At 44.2% G+C, this 22,272-nt stretch overlaps 1 protein-coding gene across 4 annotated transcripts in view; it reads left to right on the top strand.

Moving 5' to 3' along the window:
• The window catches only part of SOCS6 (suppressor of cytokine signaling 6), an 828,170-nt gene that overhangs the window by 127,370 nt on the left and 678,528 nt on the right, over positions 1–22,272 (top strand). The window contains exon 1 of one of the 4 annotated variants that reach the window (XR_015727577.1): positions 18,348–19,641. The exons of the other annotated variants lie outside the window; for them this stretch is intronic. The gene's annotated coding sequence lies outside the window, so the exon portion shown is untranslated. Of the gene's footprint in view, positions 1–18,347; positions 19,642–22,272 lie in introns of those variants that run through there. 4 annotated transcript variants of the gene reach the window in all.

The following is a 22,272-nucleotide window of genomic DNA, read 5'->3' as shown; positions in this document are numbered from 1 at the left end:
GAGTTTTATCTTAATTTGGAGACTTTGTGAAGGCAGCAAAGGGACCAATTGAGGATAATGCCACTCTATAATCCTGTACAGATCCTAACCGCCCTTTCTCCATATCCTTTTGAAGTAGGCTCTGGCAACAACACGTCTGGATTTTAACTTCATCTCTGCCATTTACCAGCTGTATTAATTACCTTGCCGCATGACAACCCTCAGCTAAAAACAATATTCATTTGTTATTTCACAACTTCTGGGAGTCAGGAATCCAGGCACAGTTTCACTGGGTCCTTGGGCTCAGGGGGGTGTGGGCTGTGGTCTTATTTGAAGGCTCAGCAGGGGAAAATCCACTTCTGCAGTTGGCAGGCCTCAGGTCTCAGTTTCTGGCCACGTGGGGCCTCCCAGTGGGCAGCTGGCTTTCTCCGTATGAGTGAAAAAGATAGTGAGAAAGAAAAGAGAGGGCTAGTAGGGTGGAAGCCAGAGTCTTTTTGTAATCCAATCTTGGAAGTGACATCCTATCACTTTGCCATATTTCATTTGTTAGAAGTGAGTTACCAGATTCGGGTTGTCAGCAGGAGGCATGAATAGCAGAAGGCTGGGGTCACTATGCATCATCTCAGAGGCTCCTAACATGGTGTCAGTGGGCAAATACTCTCTTGGTCTCTATCACTAACATCTTTGGGATCAGCATTCTCATGCATCAAATAGTTAAAATAATGATTCTTACTTTCGAAGGCTGTTGTGTGGATTAAAAAAGATATTAAGATACTTAGAGCTGTACCTGGCATGTGATTAGGGCCCAATGAGGTATTAGCAGCATCCCCATTTGTAAAGGTGGAAATCAATGTCCCCTGAATTTAAGGGACTTATCCAAAGTCCTACAACTCAGAAGGGATGGGGCTGCTGGGATATGAACCCAGGGCTGTCTACTGATTTATTCCGATCACAATGGAGGCTTTGATGTGGTTCCATTTCCAGATGTGTAACAGGTGTTCAGAGCTGTGTTCCCCCTTGATTATTGTTCATCAATGACTTTGTGTTGATAAACTCATTGGCCAACTCCCATTGTTCATTAGTTTGGTTTATTAGTATCATTTGATGCAATTAATCACTCCTTATGCTGGAAAACACTGGTATCATTTCCTAAATTGGTGTTCCCACTACTTTCTCTCATCTGTTTGGCTTGTAACTGTTGAAGTGCCTTTGTTTCAATCCTGGACTTTTTCCCTTTTTTATCTGTACTTCTTCTTGCTTCTATTGGCCAGTCTCATGGCTTTAAATCTTTGTGGAGGTGACTCCCATCTCAGTCTCCTGGTTTCCAGACTTGCTTATCCAACTGTGCACTTGCATCTCTGTGTAGGTGACCTCTGCTTGTCTAGCATGTCTAAATCTTGTCATGTTCAAAATGAACTCTTGATCTTCCTTCTAGAAGCTTTCAGTTAATTCCAAGTCCAGATTCCTTTTTTTCTTCACAGCTCTTGGTGCCTTCTCATGTTTTACGTATTTTACTTATTTTCCCTTCTTTCTTTATTTTCCTTAGTTTTGCTATCATCTGTGTCTGCCTTCTAGAATACAAGCTCTATGAGGGCAGGCATTGTTTCTCTGCTTTGAGCAGTACTGAATCTTATTAAGGTACTTGAATATGGGTGAACATAGAATGTCAGTCAATAAATGTTAAGTGATGAAAATAAATAAACTGAAAGGAGCTATACAACATTAGGGAAACACTATGGAGAAAGAAATGCTATCATGTTCCAGCTTTTGGCATGTAATTGGGACTAGGCACTCCACGTCTTGTCTGTCACCCCACTTTCAAACAATAACTCTAAACAGCATATGCTAATAGGCCAGTGCAGACACGATACTAGGCGGTGGAGGAAGAGAATGTAGAGTGCATCTGGAGAGGAGCTCCTCTGAGACCGGGGTGGCAGAAAGAGCAAAGAAGGAAAGGCAAGTCACGCTGGTAACTTCCAGGAACAGCAGGGGCAGGGAGGAAGTCGGGATTGGAGCAAGAAGTGATAAGAAAGTGAGAAACAGGTTTTTATTGATTTGAGAACTAGAATTATTGAATAAATGCACAGAACAACATGAAAAACAGGCTGCTTGGTATTGCTAATTTAAAAAGAAGAGTAAATTACTTCATTCAAAAAAATGCTTTAAATATAGAAAAAGATTCCATCAAATTGAATAGAACTTTTTTTCTTATTATTGTGAAAGGTCACGGCGGTTCTAATTCCAATGTCCAATTACCAGGCACCATCAGCAAGCAAAGTAGAATCAACTCAATTTCAATCTCAGGCATTTGTCTCACCTTTAACTAGCTTTGGTATGACTCACTGCAATTTTCTCATCAAAAAGCTAATTTTAGGAGCAAAATGTCAAGAAAAGATGAGAAAGAAGAGCTTGCTTTTGTGGAGGCTGGAAGGTTTTTGAATTTGGGCTGCACTTGTAAACTACCTGTCAAATCAGTCACCCACAAAAGCCTCCCTGATGTTTCCTCTGTGCTCCGAGGAAATATAAAACAAGACAGAAGGACAAACATGTCTGTCCCAATCCCTAATCTCAAGTGTAGGATGACATTCTGTTCCAGCTGGTCCCTAACTTTTGATTTGACCTGATGAAAAAAAAATTTTTTTTTAACTTTTCATTTGTGTAAGCAGACTTCACATCATGAACAGTTGTATGCTGGCTCCTTCACCGGCTGCTGTTGTCCTGTAAGAAATACTCTCTGTAAGTGAAACCTATGTAAGGAGAGAAAAAACAGATTTGTATTCTCTAGGCTGATGTGTTGGCCTTTCACTACAAAAGAAGAACCATTTGTTTATTTCTCTGAGTGATGATAATGAAACTGTCAGCAAATTCTGTCATCAGTCCATCCAGGTCTGCAGTGCAGGACCATCTCCCAAACACACTAGGCGTTAAGCATTCTGGTGTCTCAGTAACAGTCACACCCCAGACACTCTGGAGGTGCAACCTCAGTCCCTCCTGCTGCAATTCTGGAAAAGCTTATCTTGTTGAATCAAAATGAACAAAAATGACAGAAGAGTTATCCAATTACCTTTCGTAGTCTTGAAAAGTCAGACTCCTGATGCAGAAGCCACAGGCCTTGCTCCCTTGGTCCTTGTTGATAGCCTTTGTCTTCAGGTCTTTAACCCCGTTTGCTCTCATGTTCGATCCCATGTTTAAAGGCTGCCCTTGCCTGTGTGCAGAGATATGAGTTGGTATCACAGTAATTTATTTTGCCATATTATTGCAAGAAATTATTTTTATTTACTGTTAGTCTGCAGATGTACCAAAGGATGGCAATTAAAAAATCCAAAAGTTTGATTTTCCCCCTAATGTACAATCTTTATTGGTAGTGCAAAATAGTTAACAGATCCAGAGAAATGGAAGAGGACACTCTCCTACCCTAAGTGAGGGACGTGCAACCAGGCCCAATTGGCCATTTTGGGCACAGCACCTTCTGAAGAAGGAGCCCCCAGGCAGGAGGGCTCCTTACAACATGAGAGAAGGGGCAGGGGCTGTGTTTCACTTCTGGCCACTTGGCTCTCGCCCACCTGCACACGTCCATAGCTCAGGGTAGAGGCATCAGGGGCCTGGGCTAAACCTATAGCTCTCCAAACCCAGGTACCTACCTCATGCCTCCTTTAGCCCCTACCAGTGATTAGCCAGGTTGACCACCAGGCGCTGTTAGTGACCCACCCTGACCCAAAGTGAGTAGTTCCCACAACATACTATATTTTAGCCACTGTGTGGGCTGCTGGCCTTCAGAGCCTGCTGGGATCCCTGCAGCTGGCCCTAGCCAAAAATCAAACCAAACCAAACCAAACCAAACCCAGAACAAACCCAAACCCAAACCCAAACCCAGCCCTTTCCAGGTCTCTGATATCAACCAAAAATGGTGGGCATTGATGTTACCACCCCAACCAAACGTGCTTTGTCTCCTGAAGGCAACTGTCCACCATGACAAATACCCCACAGTCATGGGGTGCAGTAACGGAACGGTCCACTTGCCACATGGCCTCACTGGGTTGGAGTGGCGGGTGGTCTGGTCTGCTCAGTTGAAGGCCTAACCCTGCAGCGGTGCTGGGCCACCTGGCACAGGCTGCAGGCCTCTGGTCCCGTCCTCCACCCCGTCCTGGAGGCCCCACCCCATCCGGGGAGGCCCCTTCCCTTCTGGCCAGGGTCTAAGTCCGTTACCTCGCAGCCAGGCCGGCCCCCGAGGCTTGGGCCCCGGCTTGTGGAGGCCGCCCAGCAATTGGCAATGCTAGGCGCAACCCCGTTGGGGCCTGGAGAGCACAGGCCGGGCAGCCCCGGCAGCTGCGTCCTGCTCAGGCAGCGTCCGGAGCGCCAGTGAAGCGAGGGACCAGGTGCAGCGTGGGGCGGGGCCCGGGGCTCGAGGCACCGTCTGGCCGCCGGGGAAGGCGCCTGGGCAGCCCCGCGCTCCGGCTCCGCCCGCCGGGAGAGCAGCGCACGAGCGCTGCGGACGTGCTGGGCGTGCTGGGAGCCTCCCACCCGGAGGTGGCCTTACCGAGGAGCCCACCGCCCGGTTCTCCCCCAGCTGCGCGAGGCGCCGACCACGCGGGGCCGCAGGTGCTGCAGGGGCTCGGCGAAGTCGCCTGTCCCGCCGGGTGCGAGGCCTCAGGCTTGGCGCGGAGGGGCGCGAGAGTCCAGGAGGATGTGGCCGGAGTCCACGCTGAACTCGAGTCCACAAAGTTGAGCTCCACGTTGTCGCCACTCTGGGTGCACCGTGAGACAAGGCCCCGACGTCCGTGTCTGAGCACTGCCACGGCGTCTGGACGGTCGCCTCCCTGAGCGCCAGTTGGCGGGGTCCCGGGCCCAGGGTCTAGCAGGTTGGCCCGCACCACCTCCATGGTCAGCGGGAAGGGGCCTCCTCCGTGGTCCACGGCACGTTCGGTTTTAAGAGCATTCGAGACATTTTAAGTTCGTGTGACTTCGTTGCCAAAGTCTTCTCTTTCTGAAGGCCGTCCCAAGCCCAGGACGTGGCAGGTGGAGCTCGGGCTGATCCCTCGTCTTGGAAAATGCCTGTCCTTGTCTAAGGTAGGGGAGTGCTCACGCTGTGCGCCTCTGCAGGGGTGCACGCGGGGTGGAAGGTGGGTGGTGGAAGGAGAAGGCCGGGGCATTTTTGCCCTCCCGAGTTGCTCGGGAGTGTCAGGCATCGACAGGACGCAGCTCTTGATTCTTTCTCTTTACCTGTGTAAACAGAATTTAAAGGCCATGCACTTTTTTACTCTTTTAAGGAAAAGAGAAGCAGCCCTCTCTTAGACACATGGCTGTTATTCTGGAGGATATTCCAGGCCACGCAAAAAAGCTAAAACGCAAAGAATATAGCCTTTTGTGAAGAGACCAAATTTATAACCTCCTTTCTTTTATTTTTTCTTTTCTTTCTTTCTTTTTTTTTTTTTTAAACTTTGCTAGCTTCCTATTGCGATTGCTCATTTTCTTAAAGGGTTTGGGCTGTTTCATTTTGGAATGAAAGTTACTTTACTCTGCCCACTGTTTTCCTGAACCTTTCATCCTAACATTCTATTTATGACATGGCTGAGAAATGAATGCCATTGGTCCTGTTTCAAGGAGTTCTGAATAAAGGAGTTCAGGATAAGTGTTGAGAACACTATTCCTTGTGGAAGAAAATCTGTAAGAATATTGAGCAAATTTAGTTAGTTCCTCTTCCTGAATTTATTTGTTTTTCATAAATTCAAGGATGATTTGAATTAGAAATAAAATAAAAATACAAGTAATATACCGCATAAATTAAAGATCAAGCAAAAAAAATTGGGGAAGTATTTGACAGAAATTGAACAGATCAAGAGTGGATTTGCTCAGTATGGAAGGACTCAACGGACATTGGCTGAAATTCTACTTTGGTCGGACTTTTAGTTCTTTGTGAAATAACAAGTCACATAATTGCATCCAGTTGTCCTCCCCCTGCCCAGAATTAGAGGTTTTCATAGATAAATATGCTCAGTTAAACTAAGACCTGGGGAGCTTTACATACTATCACCGGGTTAGTTAGTGGCCATTTAGAGTGACCTCAGGCACGTGGGCTCCGTGGTGTCATTGCCCTCAGAACATTGTACCTCTCCCTGCAGCTACTGTGATGATTATTTTATGTGTCCACCTGACTGGGCTAAGGGATGCCCAGATAGCTGGTAAAACATTACTTCTGGGTGTTTTTGCGAGAGCGTCTCTGCAAGAGATTAACATTTGAATCAGTAACCCAGTGATGCAGGTGGGCATTGTTCAAGGGCAGTACAAAGGGTAGAGGAAGGGCAAATTCACTCTCTTGACCTCAGCTGGGACATCAGCCCTCTTGGTTCTCAGGCCTTCAGACTCCAACTGGGATCCATACCATTGGTCTCCCCTGGTTCTCGGGCCTTTGGACTCAGGCTGACTTACATCACTGGCTTTCCTAGGTCTCCAGCTTGCAGACAGTGGATTGTGGACTTCTCAGCTTCCTTCACCCCCTGACTATATATATCTATGTATCTATATATCTATATAGCTGCATAGATGTATTGGTTCTGTTTCTCCGGAGAACCCTTACTAATGCACTAACATTCTTCTGCTCATGACAGGAGATGCTCCTATCTTCATTCTTCATGCTGATTAGGGCCCCCACTTTGCTGCTGCCTTTGAAACACAGCAACTGGGATGCCCAACAGCATTTTCAGGGGGTTTGCGTGAATGAGTTTATGAGACCACGATGCCTAGAAAATGGGTAGTGGCTGGATATGAAAACAGGGAAGGACAATTTTAAAAGTTGAGAATACAAAAACTAAATGGTACAATTGATAGTTTTGACCATACATAGGTCGTGCACTGTTGATGTATGGGACAAGTCATGTTTAAAGTGTCAAAATTTCTCATGAAGGAAAAAACTAGAGGTAATTATTATTATTATTTTTTGGGTTCTCAGGAAAGTTAAAGATGTGACTGAATGAGGCAGATTAATTTCAGTTTTTTTCAATCTACTCTTAATTTAAAATGACAGCTCCTTGCTATGGTAGTGTGAGATATCCATTTAATAAATAGAAGGATTAGGGCAGCTTGTTTTTAGTGTATTATTCCTGGTTAACAAATTGGGAGATCTCGAACATATTAACACTTGAACTTTATCCTAATGAATTTTCAGATAGTTGCCAAATGGTGCTAAGAACTTACACATGAATAAAGAATTCTCAGCTTGTTGTCTTGGAAAATTTTGCTTTAATGAATAGACACAGCTCAGAATATCTATTATTAGCATACAAACACTGTCAGGTTCTTTTTTGAAAGTGCCCAATCATTTGCAGAAGTTTCATGTTTTAATATGAATATTCCACATTAAATCTTCATCAGCATTAATGAATCACCAGGTATATTCCTGGTAGGGAAGGCATTGAAGAAATGCAGCAGATAAGAGTTCCAAGAGTTTTCTTCTTCTCGTCTTTTTGGAAAACTCTTATGAAAAGTATATCCAACATAAAATGTTACGCCTCTGGGTGGCACTTGTTAGTAACCCAGGATTTGTATCACTTTACTTCACTTAATCCTTATGACGACACCATATGTTTTGGAGGAAGAGAGTTTGTAACATTTTACAGATGAAGAAATGTGGATTCACCAGCTTAAGCGACTGGATCCACAGCACACGAGCAGTAGGTGAAAATTCAGGTTTGCATCAAGGTTTTTATAGACCCTGGTTCAGCATCCTCTGTATAACATTAGGGTGATGCTTTTGCACTTTTAATTATAAACTATGTACGTATGCATGGATGTATTTATTTATTACAAAATATTCATAGCGTTGGGATGCCCATCGCTGCTGGGGATTTATATTGCTGCTTATGTTCTGACCGTGACCCCGTGAAATGATAAACAGCAGATTCCGTGCATTGTTCTCTTGTCCCTCTCTCTGTGTTCAGGTGGTGGTAAGTCATTAACAGTGATGCTGATCTTACCTAGGATGTTTTCATAGTCCTGTGAGTCTGTGAAGAAAGTGAAATGGTAAAAGCAATGCTACAGGCTGGTAAAGTTTCGTTTCAGCCACAAGGATGCTGCAAAAATGCAAAAAATGCACTTCGTTTTCTTTTCTCTTTTCTTTTTTCAAGATTGTATTTATTTATTTGAGAGACAGAGCGAGTACCCCCACACAAGTGGGCAGAGAGGCAGAGGAAGGGGGGGAGGCAGGCTCCCCCCTGAGCAGGGAGCCGAACTCCCGGCTGGATCCCAGGACCTCGGGATCATGACCCAGCTGAAGGCAGACGCTTCACCGACCAGACACCCGGGCGCCCCTGCACTTTGTTTTCTGGTGCTGCCCTTCCCTAGGAATGAGCAGTTTGTGTGCAGTCAGTTTTCGTCTTTCCCTTTGAAAACAGCCTGCGTCTGTTTATTTGAGCACTGGTTTTGGGGGCTGGTGTTTAACTCTTTTGTGAGAAGCGTGCCAAGACGGAAGGAAACCGGAGGCTGCTGAGGCTGAGGCCTCTTCTGAATCTGGCTGAACCTCACACGGGGCAAGGGCAATTTACCTTCCCATCACACCATAAACTAGAGATCGGCCAAAGGAACAATGTTCTCCCAAGGCATGAAAATTGTTACTTGGCGTGACGTACAGTCTGGGTCGTGGACATTCTGCTCTGGTGATCATTTGTTTAGCTAATGAAGTTAGAGGCGGCGGCAGCGTGCACTTCTGTGACTTGGCCCGGTGGCAGGACTGGGAGGGTGAAGGGTGGCAGCATACAGGATGGAACAGTGCGCTTGCCTGTGCGAGAGGGAGAAGCACAGGATGGGCAGGAGGCTGGGGCTGTCTCTTCCCTTCTGCTGTGGCTCACGTGGGAGAGGAAGCACTTTCCCTCTACCTGTCTAGGTTTCCTGGCTGGGTCTGTGAAATAAACTAAGAAAGGCAAATTAACACGAGAAAGAGTATATGGACTTATCAATTTTTAATATTAAATATACATGGGAAGTCACAGGGGAAAAAATGGATACCCCAAAAAAACATCGGGAATTAATAGCTTGTATGCTCTCTAACGGGGGAAGGGGAGGGGAGGTAGTTCACTTAGGGGAGAGAAAATGATTTTTAGGGAAGGTGAATGGGCCCGTCCTGCTGGGGAGGGGATTTTTGATAACTGGGTTCCTTTGGGGGATCTGTCTTTAGGCAGAGAATAGGAGTTCCAAGAACGTCTCCCTCTGCATCAGATCTTAAGTGTCTGCAGCTCCAAAGAATCACCATCCCAAAGTGGGGTATTGCGAGGAGGCCCCTTGTAAGGGCCTTCATTCCCGTGAGAGATGAGCCTGGCCTCCTTCCATGCCAAGGTGGAGAGTCCTGTCTCGGGAGTTGGCGGCTCAGGCCCAGGGCCTTGCAGGGGAGGGGAAGAGGCAGCGACTGCAGAGGGGTGAGGACTGGCGGAGGGCAGTGGTGCTGGGCACAGCTGTGCCTCATTGTCTCTCCCCCGTCAGCCCTCGGCAGCTGGATGGATGGCCTCCCGATTCCCGTCTCTCAGTAGCTGGGTGCACGGTTGTTAAGTACGGGCTGTCGGCTGCCGAGGTCTGTGCGCTGCTCCCCGCTCTCTCTGAAGTTCCTCTTGGCTTCTGTGACGAAGTCCAGAGGGATCTGTGCGGAAGTGGCCAATGGGATGAACTCCCGACGGCAGGGAGGTGGGCAGCGTCCAGTGGTAAAAGCAGAGTCTTGAGATGCGCGAGGAGGGCAGGCCGGATGGGTGGATGGCAGGTGCTGCGTGCGTGGATTTTATTCTGTAGTGAGGGTAAGAGGTGCTCTTGGCAAACGGATCCTTAATATATTTTTCGGAACTGAAATTGTACCAACACGTAGGATTAATTACTAAAATCAGTGTTATGACATATTCGAACATATTTTAAGAGAAACTGTTACGTTCCTGTTTCTTGACACAACTTCTAGTGGGGGTCATATTTTCTGTAAAAAGAACCTTCTGTTTTTCTGATTATAAAAGGAGTATATACTTTTTATCGAGTACTTGAAAAATAGTGATGAGTGTAACAAAGAAAACAAGCACCATAATTCCACAAAAAAGAGGTAACCACTGATAATATTTTGGAAATATTATCTTTTGTTGTTTTTGAAACACACATTCATATGTAATATAATATTGTGACATGCCACAGATAGAGATTTTAGATTTTGTTTTTCATCAAGCAGCTTTATTGGGATATGGCTTGTATACCATAAACACCCATTGTAAATGTACACTTAAATTATTTTTAGTCATGTAAATCTGATGCATCTCCTGTTGTGAAATGTCTGTTCCAGTCTTTTGGCCAATTGTCTTCTTACTATTGAATTATCAGTTCTTTACCTATTTTGGATGCAATTCCTTTGTCAGGTGTATGATTTGCAAGCTTGTGGCTTGCCTTTCACTAGTACTCTCTGTTCAAGTGCAGGAATTTTTAGTTTTGATAAAGCACAATTTATTAATTTTTTCTTTTATGAATTGTGCTTTTGGTGTTGTATTTGAAACTTTTTGCTCAACCCTGGATTTTTTTCTTGCGTTTCTTGTAGAGGTTTTATAGTTTTATCTTTCAAGTTAGATGTAGCCATTTTGAGTTAATTTTTATGTATGGTGTATGTTAAGGGTTTCAGGATTTGTTTTGTTTTGTTTTGTCTGTTTGTTCGTTTGCATGTGGCCATTTAGTTGTCCCAGCGCCAACTGACCACTAATGTAGAGCTTTATCTCTGGATTTCTCTTCCATTGATCTGTGGGCCTGTCCTTTTGCTGGTACCACCTGTCTTGTTTACAATGACTTGATAATCATTGTGGAATTAGGAAGCATAAGTATTCTGTGTTCTCTTTTTCAGGATTGTTTTGGCTATTTTAGGTCCTTTGCATTATAAAAACATACATTTTAGGATCAGCTTGTGAATTTCTACAAAAAAGTGTGCTTCGATTTTGGTCGGGGGTTTCACTGAATTTACTTATTTATCTTATCAGAGCATTGCCCCCATGCTTTTATAATTCTGATACTCTGAGCTGGGATAGTTTTGGAGGCATTTCTGGTGGAAAGAAGGGTGGTGGGCTGGATGACTTTTCCATTTTCCTTTTCATCTTGGAATTGACGAAATGTTTGCCCCACACTACATGTATTTGCAGAGGTCTTTACAGTTGTGGAACTGGGGGCTGTGGGTTGGTTGTGAGCATCTTACCGGATTCTCCCTGGCAGGTCCTAGGGTCACCGGGGGAGGATGAGTAGCCGGGGCGGTCCTGGAGGCTGGCGGTCACACTGACAGGTCAGTGAGTATGGAGAAATCAGTCCTTATGCCACCAAGAGTGTAGGCTGCCAAAGAGAACTCTCGAGATGACACACACATGCCGCATGACCCGGTGGGCTGGCCAGGCAGCAGTTGCTGTCAGGAAGGCATCTGCCAGACTCGGGTTGAGAAAGAGCATTCCTGCCACTTCCTGACAACAAGGTCCGCGGGAGGCAGCACCCAGCCAGGCGCCCGTGGGAAGCTGCACACACACCATGGGAATCGACTCTCTGGCTTCTTCTGGATCAAATGGTACGCGGTGGGGTTTACAGCCCTCGCTGCTGATGTTATAAGGTTAGAGACAGTGACCTTGGGAGAGTTTACACTCAATTTAATTTTTATTGTTTCATGAAATGGGAATTGTTTTCTGCCAGTCAATAAAGCAGCGGGCATCCTGCTGTATAATGGATGTGGATAGGCTATTACTGTTTGTTATAGCTGTTTAACTGCAGGGCAGTCTTATTAGTGGGGATTTCGGAACTACGGGACTTTTGCCAGCCTCAGGCCTAATTCTCTATCCATGTCAGCAGTAATGCTGTTTCAAATAACAGGTTATGGCCACTTCAGAAGGAGAGGAAAGTTCAAAGTCTCTGAAGTTTAAAATGCACCAAAAAGGAAAAAAGCTGGGAGAATCAGGGATCTGAGCAATCAGCAAGTTCAGGGGAGACATGCCTGAAATATAAGCCAAGGAATCAAGTGTTCTGGGAAATGACAGTGCAGCCAACCTAGCAGGTGAAAGAAACATTATTGAAGAAATCAGCGGAATCACACAGGAGAAGCACAATGCTTAAGGCGAAAATCATTAGTTTAGGGATGGAAAAATGATCATTTTTCCCTGTGTGTTATGAAAAAAAAATACAAACCATCCTAAATATTTCCAGTTCCCAATTACCCATTTAGACTGGGCAGAAGTCCTACCGAAGCTTATATGAAAGAGCAGGTTATAAAAGGGATCATTGCTTGCCTTTGGGGGGGCTACAGAAACTTCCCCATTACACTGGTGTGATATAAAATCTGAGAGTGATTTTGCATTCTCGATCACGGGCCACTCTCTGCAGAGGTGTTGACCTCAGAAGCGATGGGGAGAAGGTGAGAGTTCCAGGCCATGTTGAATATAGGAAACAGAACACTCACAGAAGAATTGCTTCTCGGAGGTGACGTGTGACTTCGAATAATACTGTGGGTAAAGAATTCTGGGAATGGGAATGGACTTGAGGGGGGTGTGTGTGCGCGTGTGTGTGTATGAGAGAAAGAGAGAGAGATCTCTAGTTATTCTTTGTGCCTAAATTTAAGTTAGGTTATGATGGTTATTATAATGACTATTTTTATTCTTATAACGCTTTACAGTTTAAAAAACATGTAACATATAACATCTACAACTAGTTTGGGTGGGCCAGACCACTCACTTCCTGATGGGACCACAGGAAGACCTGGCAGTAGGTCTTACCTTATGAAAGTCCCCCCCTTTCTCACCCAGCCAGCTCCCTCGCTGCACTCCCAATCCCCCGTACCTTGTTTTACCTTTTCGTCCTCAGTAGCACTCAATTTCTAGTATGCTACTTCAGTTACTGATTTATTATGTTTGTTGTCTCTCTCTCTCCCACTGGCATGGAGAGGGCAAAAGTCTTGCTTTGTTTTACTCACTGATGTGTCTGAAGCCATCTCTGGTACATGGCACTCAATTCATAATTGCTTGAATAAAAGCCGAATGGGAAAGAAAAGGAAAGATTCTTAGCCAAAAACGGAAGGAGAGAGCTATGCCTTCTTCCTGCTGAAGCAAGATGGTGTCCGAGAAGGCTAGTGTTCTGCAGCCCGCAGATTTCTGAGAAACCTGGGTCTTTCCCGCCCTCGTCCAGAGAGAAGCGTTTCTCTGAACCCTGAGTCTTCTAGTTCATCTGTAAAAACCCAGCCAGCAAACAAGTCCTGAGCAACTCCATCATTCGGTGAGCAGCCCCGAGTGCTTGCTTTTTGAAGAGCATGCAGCCATGTTGAACTGAAGTGTGGGATCCAAGCAGATGTAATCCATCCATCCTTTTAAAGTGAGTTGCTAAAACTCAGTCACAATATTAATTTTAAACATGGCATTTGTCCTTATTTTCAAACCACTGTGCTCTAATGAAGGGCAGTTTGCCAAGTCTTTGTTAAAATGTGTAGGTTTTAACTAATTTAAGTTAAAAAAAAAATTGCAAATGCAAAGTAGTTCTCCGTACCAAAAGGGGATGTTGCTGGCACCCTCTAACCATACAAGTGTGTTTGTTGATAATAGACTCATTTTACTGGGAGAATAAGCGTCAGAGAGGTCTGATGGTTTCCTCCAAGTCACATTATTCCTAACTGCTTTCACTAAAACACTGAACTTTTAGTTCATTGTTTTTCCAAAGAAGTTTGAATGGCAGGAGCAGTCAGTATTCAAATCCCACTGAATATGCAGATAAAAGGCATCTTGAAGACCAACAGAAGCAATTTCCTCATTTTACAGATTAGGACACACACTTAGTTTATTAGCTGTAGTCTTCAGAGAAACAGAATCAACAGGATATCTATATATAATATACCTATATTTATTATATTTATAATAATGAATTATTATTTATTATAATATATAAATTTATTGTAAGGACTTGTTAAGCTGGAGACTGGGGAGAACGGAAGGGATAGTTCCAGGCTGAGTCTGAGTCCTAAGGCAGGAAGTGATCGATGTCCCAGCTCAAAACCAGTCAGGCCGAGAGAGTGAATTCTCCCTCATTCAGCCTTGTTGTTCTGTTCAGGCCATCAATGGACAGGATCAGGCCCACCCACATTAAGGGAGAGCAGTCTGCTTTACTGAGTCCACAGACTCCAATGCTAAGCTCATCCCAGAGCTTATCCCAGAGCCCCCCTTCCAGACATTTGCAGAAATGATGTTTAACCAAATACCTGGGCACCCCCATAGCTCAAGTAAGATGACACTCAAAATTAATCATCAGACTCAGGGAGGTGATTGGTGTACAATCCCAAGTGAGCCAGGTCAGAGCTTTGAGGACCTGGCCCCCAAATTTCCAGTCCCCTGTGCTTGCCCTCTGCACCCTCACACCCTCAGATCAATGCAGGGAAAAAACGTACATCTCCTACATCTTGATTATTAAAATTCTCATGCATCTAATTCATTCTAGTTTATGCGTATTCAAATAATTAATTTCTAACAGATTTCTGCAATGTCATGTAATTTTCTTCAAATGCATAGAAAGAAGCTATTTAGTCTACATATTTAGAAGAGTAAGTAAAGGATTTTTCTCCCCAATAAAAGTAAATGGTGCATTATTGAAGTTAAGATTTCTTGTCAGTGCACTGTTAATCCGTGACTATGATGTGGAAGATGGTACAGGTATTATTGAAGGTCTTAACTAACACTCAGACAGTATAGAAAGAAAGAAGGAACTATTTCCTTGATTGAGATGAGGCAGAAAATAGGGTGTTTTCTGTTGCTTTCCTCTTGTCCTTTATTAGAAAAATCTTTGTTGGTTCTTTACACTAGCATGATTTATTTTAATCATGCATGTATACATATCTATAATATAAATCACAAGTTATTAAAAGCCATTTGAGTTTTTAGAATGTTCTAGAAATTGAAGAATTGGAGTATAGAGTTCTATCAAAGTAGACAGGAGGGGCAACTGAGTGGCACAGCTGGTTGAATTTCTGACTCTTGGTTTTGGCTCAGGTCATGATCTCAGGGTTGTGGGATCAAGCCCCCACATTGGGCTCTGCGCTCAGTGGGGAGTCTGCTGGATTCTCCCTCTGCCCCTCCCCCAGCTCTCTTTCTCTAAAATAAGTAAACAAATCTTTAAAAAAAAGTAGGCAGTAAAAATAGGTGCAGTGTGTGCCCCGTGCTGGCCACTGGTACTTTGGCTCACTGTGACAGAGTTTATTTGCCATTTACTGAGGACTGCTCTATGCCAGCAGCTATAATGAAGGCATTAGGCCTGAGACCTGGAAATGCTAGGTGACTTGCGTGAATCACAGGAGCACCAAGAGGCTGAGGCATGTCTCAGGTTTATCTGACTGCGGCTCTTCTGTGCCTCCTGCATTTCAGCCATACACATGAAGTGTGATCGTGTCACCTACATGCTGTGAACCATTCACGTTCCTGGCCCCGCTCCCTTGGCATTCTGGTTCAGTAGGATTGGAAAGAAGTCCAGGAATTGGTGTTTTTAATGAGTATCCCAGATGTTACCGAGGCAGGTAGATAGTGCACTTCCCTTTGAGAAATACTGCCCTGTGCTCCGCCATTTTGCTCTAGAACCGTGGACTTTAGCCCCTCGCAAGTTCTGGGAGCTGGGTCCACTAATGCCCTTCACTGCTTTCTAGATTTCCGTAGTCCCGAGCTACTTGAAGCAAGAAATACATCATGGCTTCTGCCTTGGCTTTTGGAAAGCTAGGGAATGTTAGATCACACTCAGGATTTGAAAACCCACCATAATGGTTTGCTTCCTTGCCTTGGTCCTTGAGTCTCCTTTCTGGCAATCAGGCCTGGGCCTCTTGGGGTGGTTACAAGGTCCCGTGGTCCTTCTGTTTTGTAGCTTCGCCTTCAAATTTAGAGCTTCCGGCTTCTGTTTTCCCCCAAATTCTGCCAGATTGGACTATGATTATCCCAGATCCTTCAAGACCTCCTCCAAACCCTAGTCAAAGAGAGTGAGTACCTACTCATCCTGCTTCCCTGCAACTTTGTACCTCTGACCAACATCTTCCCATTTCCCTCACCTCCCTGCCCCTGGTAACCATGGTTCCACTCTCTGTATCTATGAATTCAACTTCGTAAGAGGCTGCATTCAAGTGCGATCGTGAGGTATTTGTCTTCCTGTGCCTGGCTCGTTTCACTTAGCATAATGTCCTCCAGGTTCGTCCATGTTGTCACAAACGTCCAGCACGGTGACTATAGCTAATAATACTGTATTGTATACTGGAAACTTGCTAAGAGAGTAGATTTCAAACGCTTTCCACACACGCATAAACACACACACACACACACACACACACACATACACACGCTTTCAAAAATAGGTAACTATGTGAGGAGTTGGGAATGTTAATGAGCTTGACTATTGTAATCATTTCACTATGTATATGTATATCAAAACATCATGTCGTATACCTTGTGTAAATACAATTTTTATTACAAAGTGCAATAAGATTAAAAAAGAAGGGGAACTTTGTTCTTTCATGCTTCTTCTCTGAGCATCCAGGCTTGTCCCATTGCAGGGTCCGGTGTCCAGAGGAGAGCGCCTGTGCCCCGGCCTCCTGGGTGTTGGCTGCAGGAGACTCTTGACAATTTCCCATCTCCCATCTGTTGAACATTAACTGTGGGTGAGAGTCTTGCTCTCCTCAATTTCCTCACGATTTTTGGAATTGGGACAGAGACCGTGGGGGTCCTTGGACTTTCTGACAGCTGTGTAACAATGTGGAATTCTTGGGTCTCTGTGTGTCTGGTCTCTTATCCAGTTGAGTTATTTTCTTTCCTGTTAACTTTCTGATGGAGTCCAAATCTCTTACAAATTTAATGTTTGGGCCCTTGATTTGCGTTTCGTTCTCCTGTATAACCATAAGTAATGACTCTTGCTTATTCTCAGTTGCTAGATTTGGCAGCCTTTAAAAAGGGATTTATCTGTCACCCAGCTACATTAGTCTGCTGGAATCTGGCTCTTCGAAGCCATCGGGTGGTTCTCAGTCATCACTCTGGCTGTCCGTCTGTTGTTACTGGGTAAACCTCTGAGTCCTAACTTCTAGCTCAAAGTCCCGAATTGCAAAGTCATTCTCCTTACTGATTTTGCATTTTTAAATTCCAAAACGCATCTTCTTTGTAATAATTTTAAAGGTGAAAAATATTCAAAAATAAATAAAAGACCATTCTTTTTTATCTCATTCCACATGCCAGATGGGATCATTTTTAGAAGTTTGATGTTTATCCTTCCAAACATCTTCTATGCACATTGAAATATGTCAGTTTATAGATATTTACAAATATGAAATCCCATCAGTTTTTTTAATGCATATATTTTACTTCACTTTGATTGAAATAGTTCTATTAAACTTTTATCTAATGTTTCTGGCAGAGCAAACTCTTAATAAAGGGTACGAGTTGTTGTCATTATTATAATTTTTACATGAAGAAATGTATTGCAGCATATGTAAAACTGCTAAAATCGGAAGGATTAAAAACTAGTTGACGAAGGTTCTTTTAAACTAGTGGTTCTTAACCTTGGCTCCATACTGAGATCACCTGGGAGCTTTGAAAACTATTCATGCCTGGGTCTCACCTTCAATGATTCTGACTTAATTGATCTGGCATTTGGCCAGGGGATCAGGAGTTTTAAGCACTTCCCCGGTGATTCTGCTGTACAGCCAAGATTGAGAACCTCTGCTCTAAGCAAAGATTAAGGATCATCAGTGGTAAAATGCAAAATATAATTAGGAGCAACGCCTTGGAGAACGACGCCCATTCTTAATTAAAAACTCGATATTCACCTGACTTCTATTACTATCAGGTTTTCTTAGAACACGAACAAGCAACCAAGTGGAGGGAAACACCCTACTGCTCAGTCTTTCCAGGGGCATCGAGTCAGTTGGTGACCGAGCAGGAAGTCACCTGCAGCTCTGACACTAGTCCCTGCCTTTTCTGCTTCTCTGGCCTTGTCAGGATGGTGTGTGGCCCTATCCCCTTTCCAAGGGCCATAAACTGAAGGTGAGGGAGGGTGCTGAGCCTGCGCTGCAAAGAGCAAGGGGAAGGCAGCCAATGGCTTATCTGTTGTTAAGGTCAAGTGTCGTCCCATGTAGGTAGTAGATAAGGAAAAAGAAGAATTAGGGTGGTGATGGGAGGAGGTTGCTGGGGTGGCTGTTATGTCCCTCCAGGCACAGAGTCACCGATCGTGCCAATTCCAGATTCCAAGTCAAGATCTTGCACAGGTCATCTCTACTCTAGCAGGCCAAGTTATGGTCCAGCCACGCTACCTCCTCTCCCAAATCTGGAGAGGCCTGAGCTAATTGCCAGGCAGACAGGCTCCCCCACAGCTGGGGACTCTCAGGCGTTACTCCCTTCAGGCTCCAACAGTGGGGGTGGGTAGACAAAAGAGGGACTTCCAGGTTCCCCAGGTAGGGCAACCCTCGGAGGGGCTCAGGTGGTTCAGTCTAATTTTCCTTAGGTGCAGCTCAGAAGCAACTAATTATACATTCGGCCAAAACTTGTAAAGACACTGACTTGTACCCTCAGTGGGTGAGAGGTAGAGGTTTTTGTAAATGATCAAGCACCTAGTTGTACATTCACTGCTGTCTGTTGGGGGTTTAGACAGGGAGAGGGTGAATGTGCTCCTTCCCTATGCAGTGTGCACCAAATACCACTGATAGCTGACGTTTGCTCTGCGACACGCTGTGGAAGGGCCTGCTTCCCTGAAAGCTCTCATACTGGGCAGAAGCCTTTCATCTTGCATCGTTCCCTAGTAGTTCAAAGAATGTCTCTGTTCTTTACAAGAGTCAGAATAAAGTAAAACGATGGAGATTGACAGCTAGGATTTTGTGTGTGTACATTAGTGTGCATACTATGTGCATGGATAATTTATTTGTAAAATCCGTTTTACAGGTGGAGATATTTTCTCCAATTCTCCTTAAGGGTATTTATTCAAATGTTGTCTAAATGATGTAGAACGAAACGATGACTTCCCTGTTCTCTCCAGAGAGTTCTTGTGGCGGTGCCTGTGTGTGCATTCCTGACTGAGAATTCCCCTGAGACTCATACGAGGTTTGCTGAACTTCGGTCTTTGGGAAATCGTTGAATACCACTGTCCATAGAGAAAGTTCTCTGAAACAGTTTGTTCTTGATAGTAATTATAATATCATGGATCTTGGTGGCAGTGGAGGACTGGCCAGTGAGAGGTCCTGTGGGTGAAAAGGAATCTACTTCCCAGTTGTAAGATACAGACGGGGTTGGGCATGACTCCAGGTATAATTACAAGACTCGATTCAGTTACAGACCTGAATGGAGGAGAGGGTCAAGCTTGCCTGCAGTCCGGAGTCGAAGTAGTGAATTCCCACAGGCTCAGATTCAATTATGGAGGCGAGGCCCCTGCCAGTTCTGGTCCTGTGAGTGCACTTTGGAGACTCTACCTACAGCAGATGTCTGCTGGCAGGTACAGAAACCAAGTAGGAGTTTCCTGCTCCGGAGGGAGCAGAGGCTCCTGCTGACACCCGTCATTGGCAGCAGCTTCTGGCAGTTGGGACTTCCAAGCTATTGCAAATGCCGGAGGTTATCTGGCAGTAACTTATGACGATCAAGGCTGGGAGCCACTCAGAAATCCAATTTTCTCTCTTTTGGACTGATTCAGAAGACTCCAGGGATCTGGGTAAGTGTGATCTTAAGATGGTAGGAGTCCCTTGGAAAATCTCTCTGGCAAGTGAAACACTGGCAAGTAGAGGAGAGGATGATTGTTTAAATGCTGCTCACACTGCACCGATATGAATGTGAAAATAAAGACAGGATTACCGCTCTCAGGATTAATATAGGATTAATCTAGTTCTTTCCTCAACACCAAAGACACAAATGTCCTAAAGGAGAAGTTGATGTTCTCTTAAAAAAATACAGTGACTAATTCTATAGAATTATAATTCTCATAAGGAGATCATCTTTTGTGAGCAAGATGATTTAGGGGAAATTCATTCCCTGATCAGCTTATGTTCATGATTCATGGAAAGGTTTTTTTTATTGTCATTCATAGCAACAAGGCAGCACCAATTTAAGGAGCACTGAATTCTGGTTGATGAACTGAATCAGGGTTTAGGAAGTAAGTTTCATGTTTACAACTTAGAGGTACCAATGAAATACCAGCTTGGAAGTGTTATTAACACTGGTTATTAACCTTTGAAGAAAGAGAGCTCATCATCATTTTATTAAACCTATTTTCTTTAATGTGGCTTTCTTATTTACTAATCATCATTCAGCTTGTGCGTTTCACCTCAGGCAGAAGTTTTGGGGCACTTTGTATCTATTCTTGTCTCCATCTGAACATGCAATCATCATTGATATTTAAGATGTTAATCTCTAGAGCGAGAGAAAGAGGACAGAATGCTGTTGTCCATAAACTCCATTATTTTTGGAATAAGCCTCTGCATGAAAAAGAGGATATATATATATTTTAAAGATTTTATTTATTTATTTGACAGAGATAGCCAGCGAGAGAGGGAACACAAGCAGGGGGAGTGGGAGAGGAAGAAGCAGGCTCCCAGCGGAGGAGCCGGATGTGGGACTCGATCCCGGAACGCCGGGATCACGCCCTGAGCCGAAGGCAGACGCTTAACGACTGCACTACCCAGGCACCCCGAAAAAGAGGATATTATCAACTTAGGGGCCATTCTTGATGAAGATTCTAACTATAGATATTCAGGACCCTGGATCTTGACATACAGGGTCGGTAATAATGGAGGGCAATAAGGGAGACAGAATGTATACGTGGGAACAAACCAAGGAAGGCACTTCTGAGTGGAGTTATATGGGACCACGGACAATATAAATGAACGTGTAGGATTTCAGACTTTGGAACCAGATAGATTTGGTTTCAAAGTCTGATGCTGCAGTGTGCTGGCTGTGAGGCATGGGTGAATTACCCAACTTCAGTAAGTGTCAGTTTCCTATTCCCTAAGATAGGGACAATCAAAAGGCCCGGGTTGTAGGATTACTCTGAGGAATAACTTTTAATGCTCCTGGCACATAGTACATGCCCAGTAAATGTATGCATGCAACTGTTTGGCCTATGGTTGGGGGGCAAAATGATGGGTCAAATGAAGCAGGCATCAGGTAGAAGGAGATCACTTATTTTTGGCAGCAACTGAAAAAAATTTTAAAGAGGATTCAGGAGGAACCTATCCCAGAGATATACCATATGGGGCTAAGGAGGAAAGGAGTTTTATTGTCTAAGGATAGCAAGGCATAAGTTATGGATTGAGTCAAATTGTAAATGCCGCAACACATCCTAAAGTCCCATCCCTGCGTAATACTCCTGAAAATTTGTTTCTCTCTTGCATTTTTGGCACTGACTCTCCCTCAAGTTTCAGCTGTTTTCATTGAGGTTTTCTCTAGGCAGATTAGAGGATTGTGCTAAAAGTTGGTGGTGGGGGTGGCGTGAGCATTCCTGGCAGAGAGAACAGTATGAGCCAAATGCGGCGTGGTCTACCCAAGCTCACAACCAGTAAGTGGTGGGTCGGGAGTGGGGGTACTCAATACGTGTCTTAGGGCAGGAATGGCTGAATGAATAAATACATCCTAATTATGTGCACAGTGCCTTCTTTCACCCCAGAATACCTCTTGTTAGCTCCTTCCTTTCACCTTTCCCAATACCAAGAATAATTTTTTGCAATCCCTAGTTAATTTGCAATCATTACCAATTTATTGGTGATAAATGTGATACATGTTTATGTATTACAAAGATAAGTAAGATGATAATGTCACCTAATAAATATGACAAGATTTATATGTAAATAACAATGGTGGTGTCACCCACAAAGCTTTGAGTCATTTTAAAACAAAGCACCATCACCTTTTCTGTAAACCAATTGAAGATTTTTGGAATAAGTTAAAGATTTTCAGTTTTAGAAATGGACTTTTTTCCTTTTTTTTGGTAATAGTGGAGAAGTGACCAAAATGACAGAGGGATCATGGAAAGGTGAATTCCTTAAAGAAAAATGGATACAACTTATACATTTGATCACTAAGATGCTTGTAAAACATAGAAATTTGACACATTTTGTCCAGGGAAGAAGAAAATCAAGCTCTTGGAGAGATTCCATTATCAAGCCTTCAAACCATTGTTGGAGGTTGGGTAACACCAGGGCCCAACACTGTAGACACCTGAAGACCCTTGTGTTTGTAGATATGTGCTTTATGTCTAGACGGAACTCTTGACATGAAGCTGTTTGGGACAGCTCTTGGCATATGTGTTGGGTAAGTGGAGATAAAGGGAGGGCACCGAATAATTTTTGTT

This window comes from Ursus americanus, chromosome 19 (genome assembly GCF_024610735.1).
Source record: "Ursus americanus isolate L20-20 chromosome 19, mUrsAme1.1.p, whole genome shotgun sequence".
Taxonomy (NCBI): domain Eukaryota; kingdom Metazoa; phylum Chordata; class Mammalia; order Carnivora; family Ursidae; genus Ursus; species Ursus americanus.
This window is presented reverse-complemented; position numbering and strand designations above follow the sequence as displayed.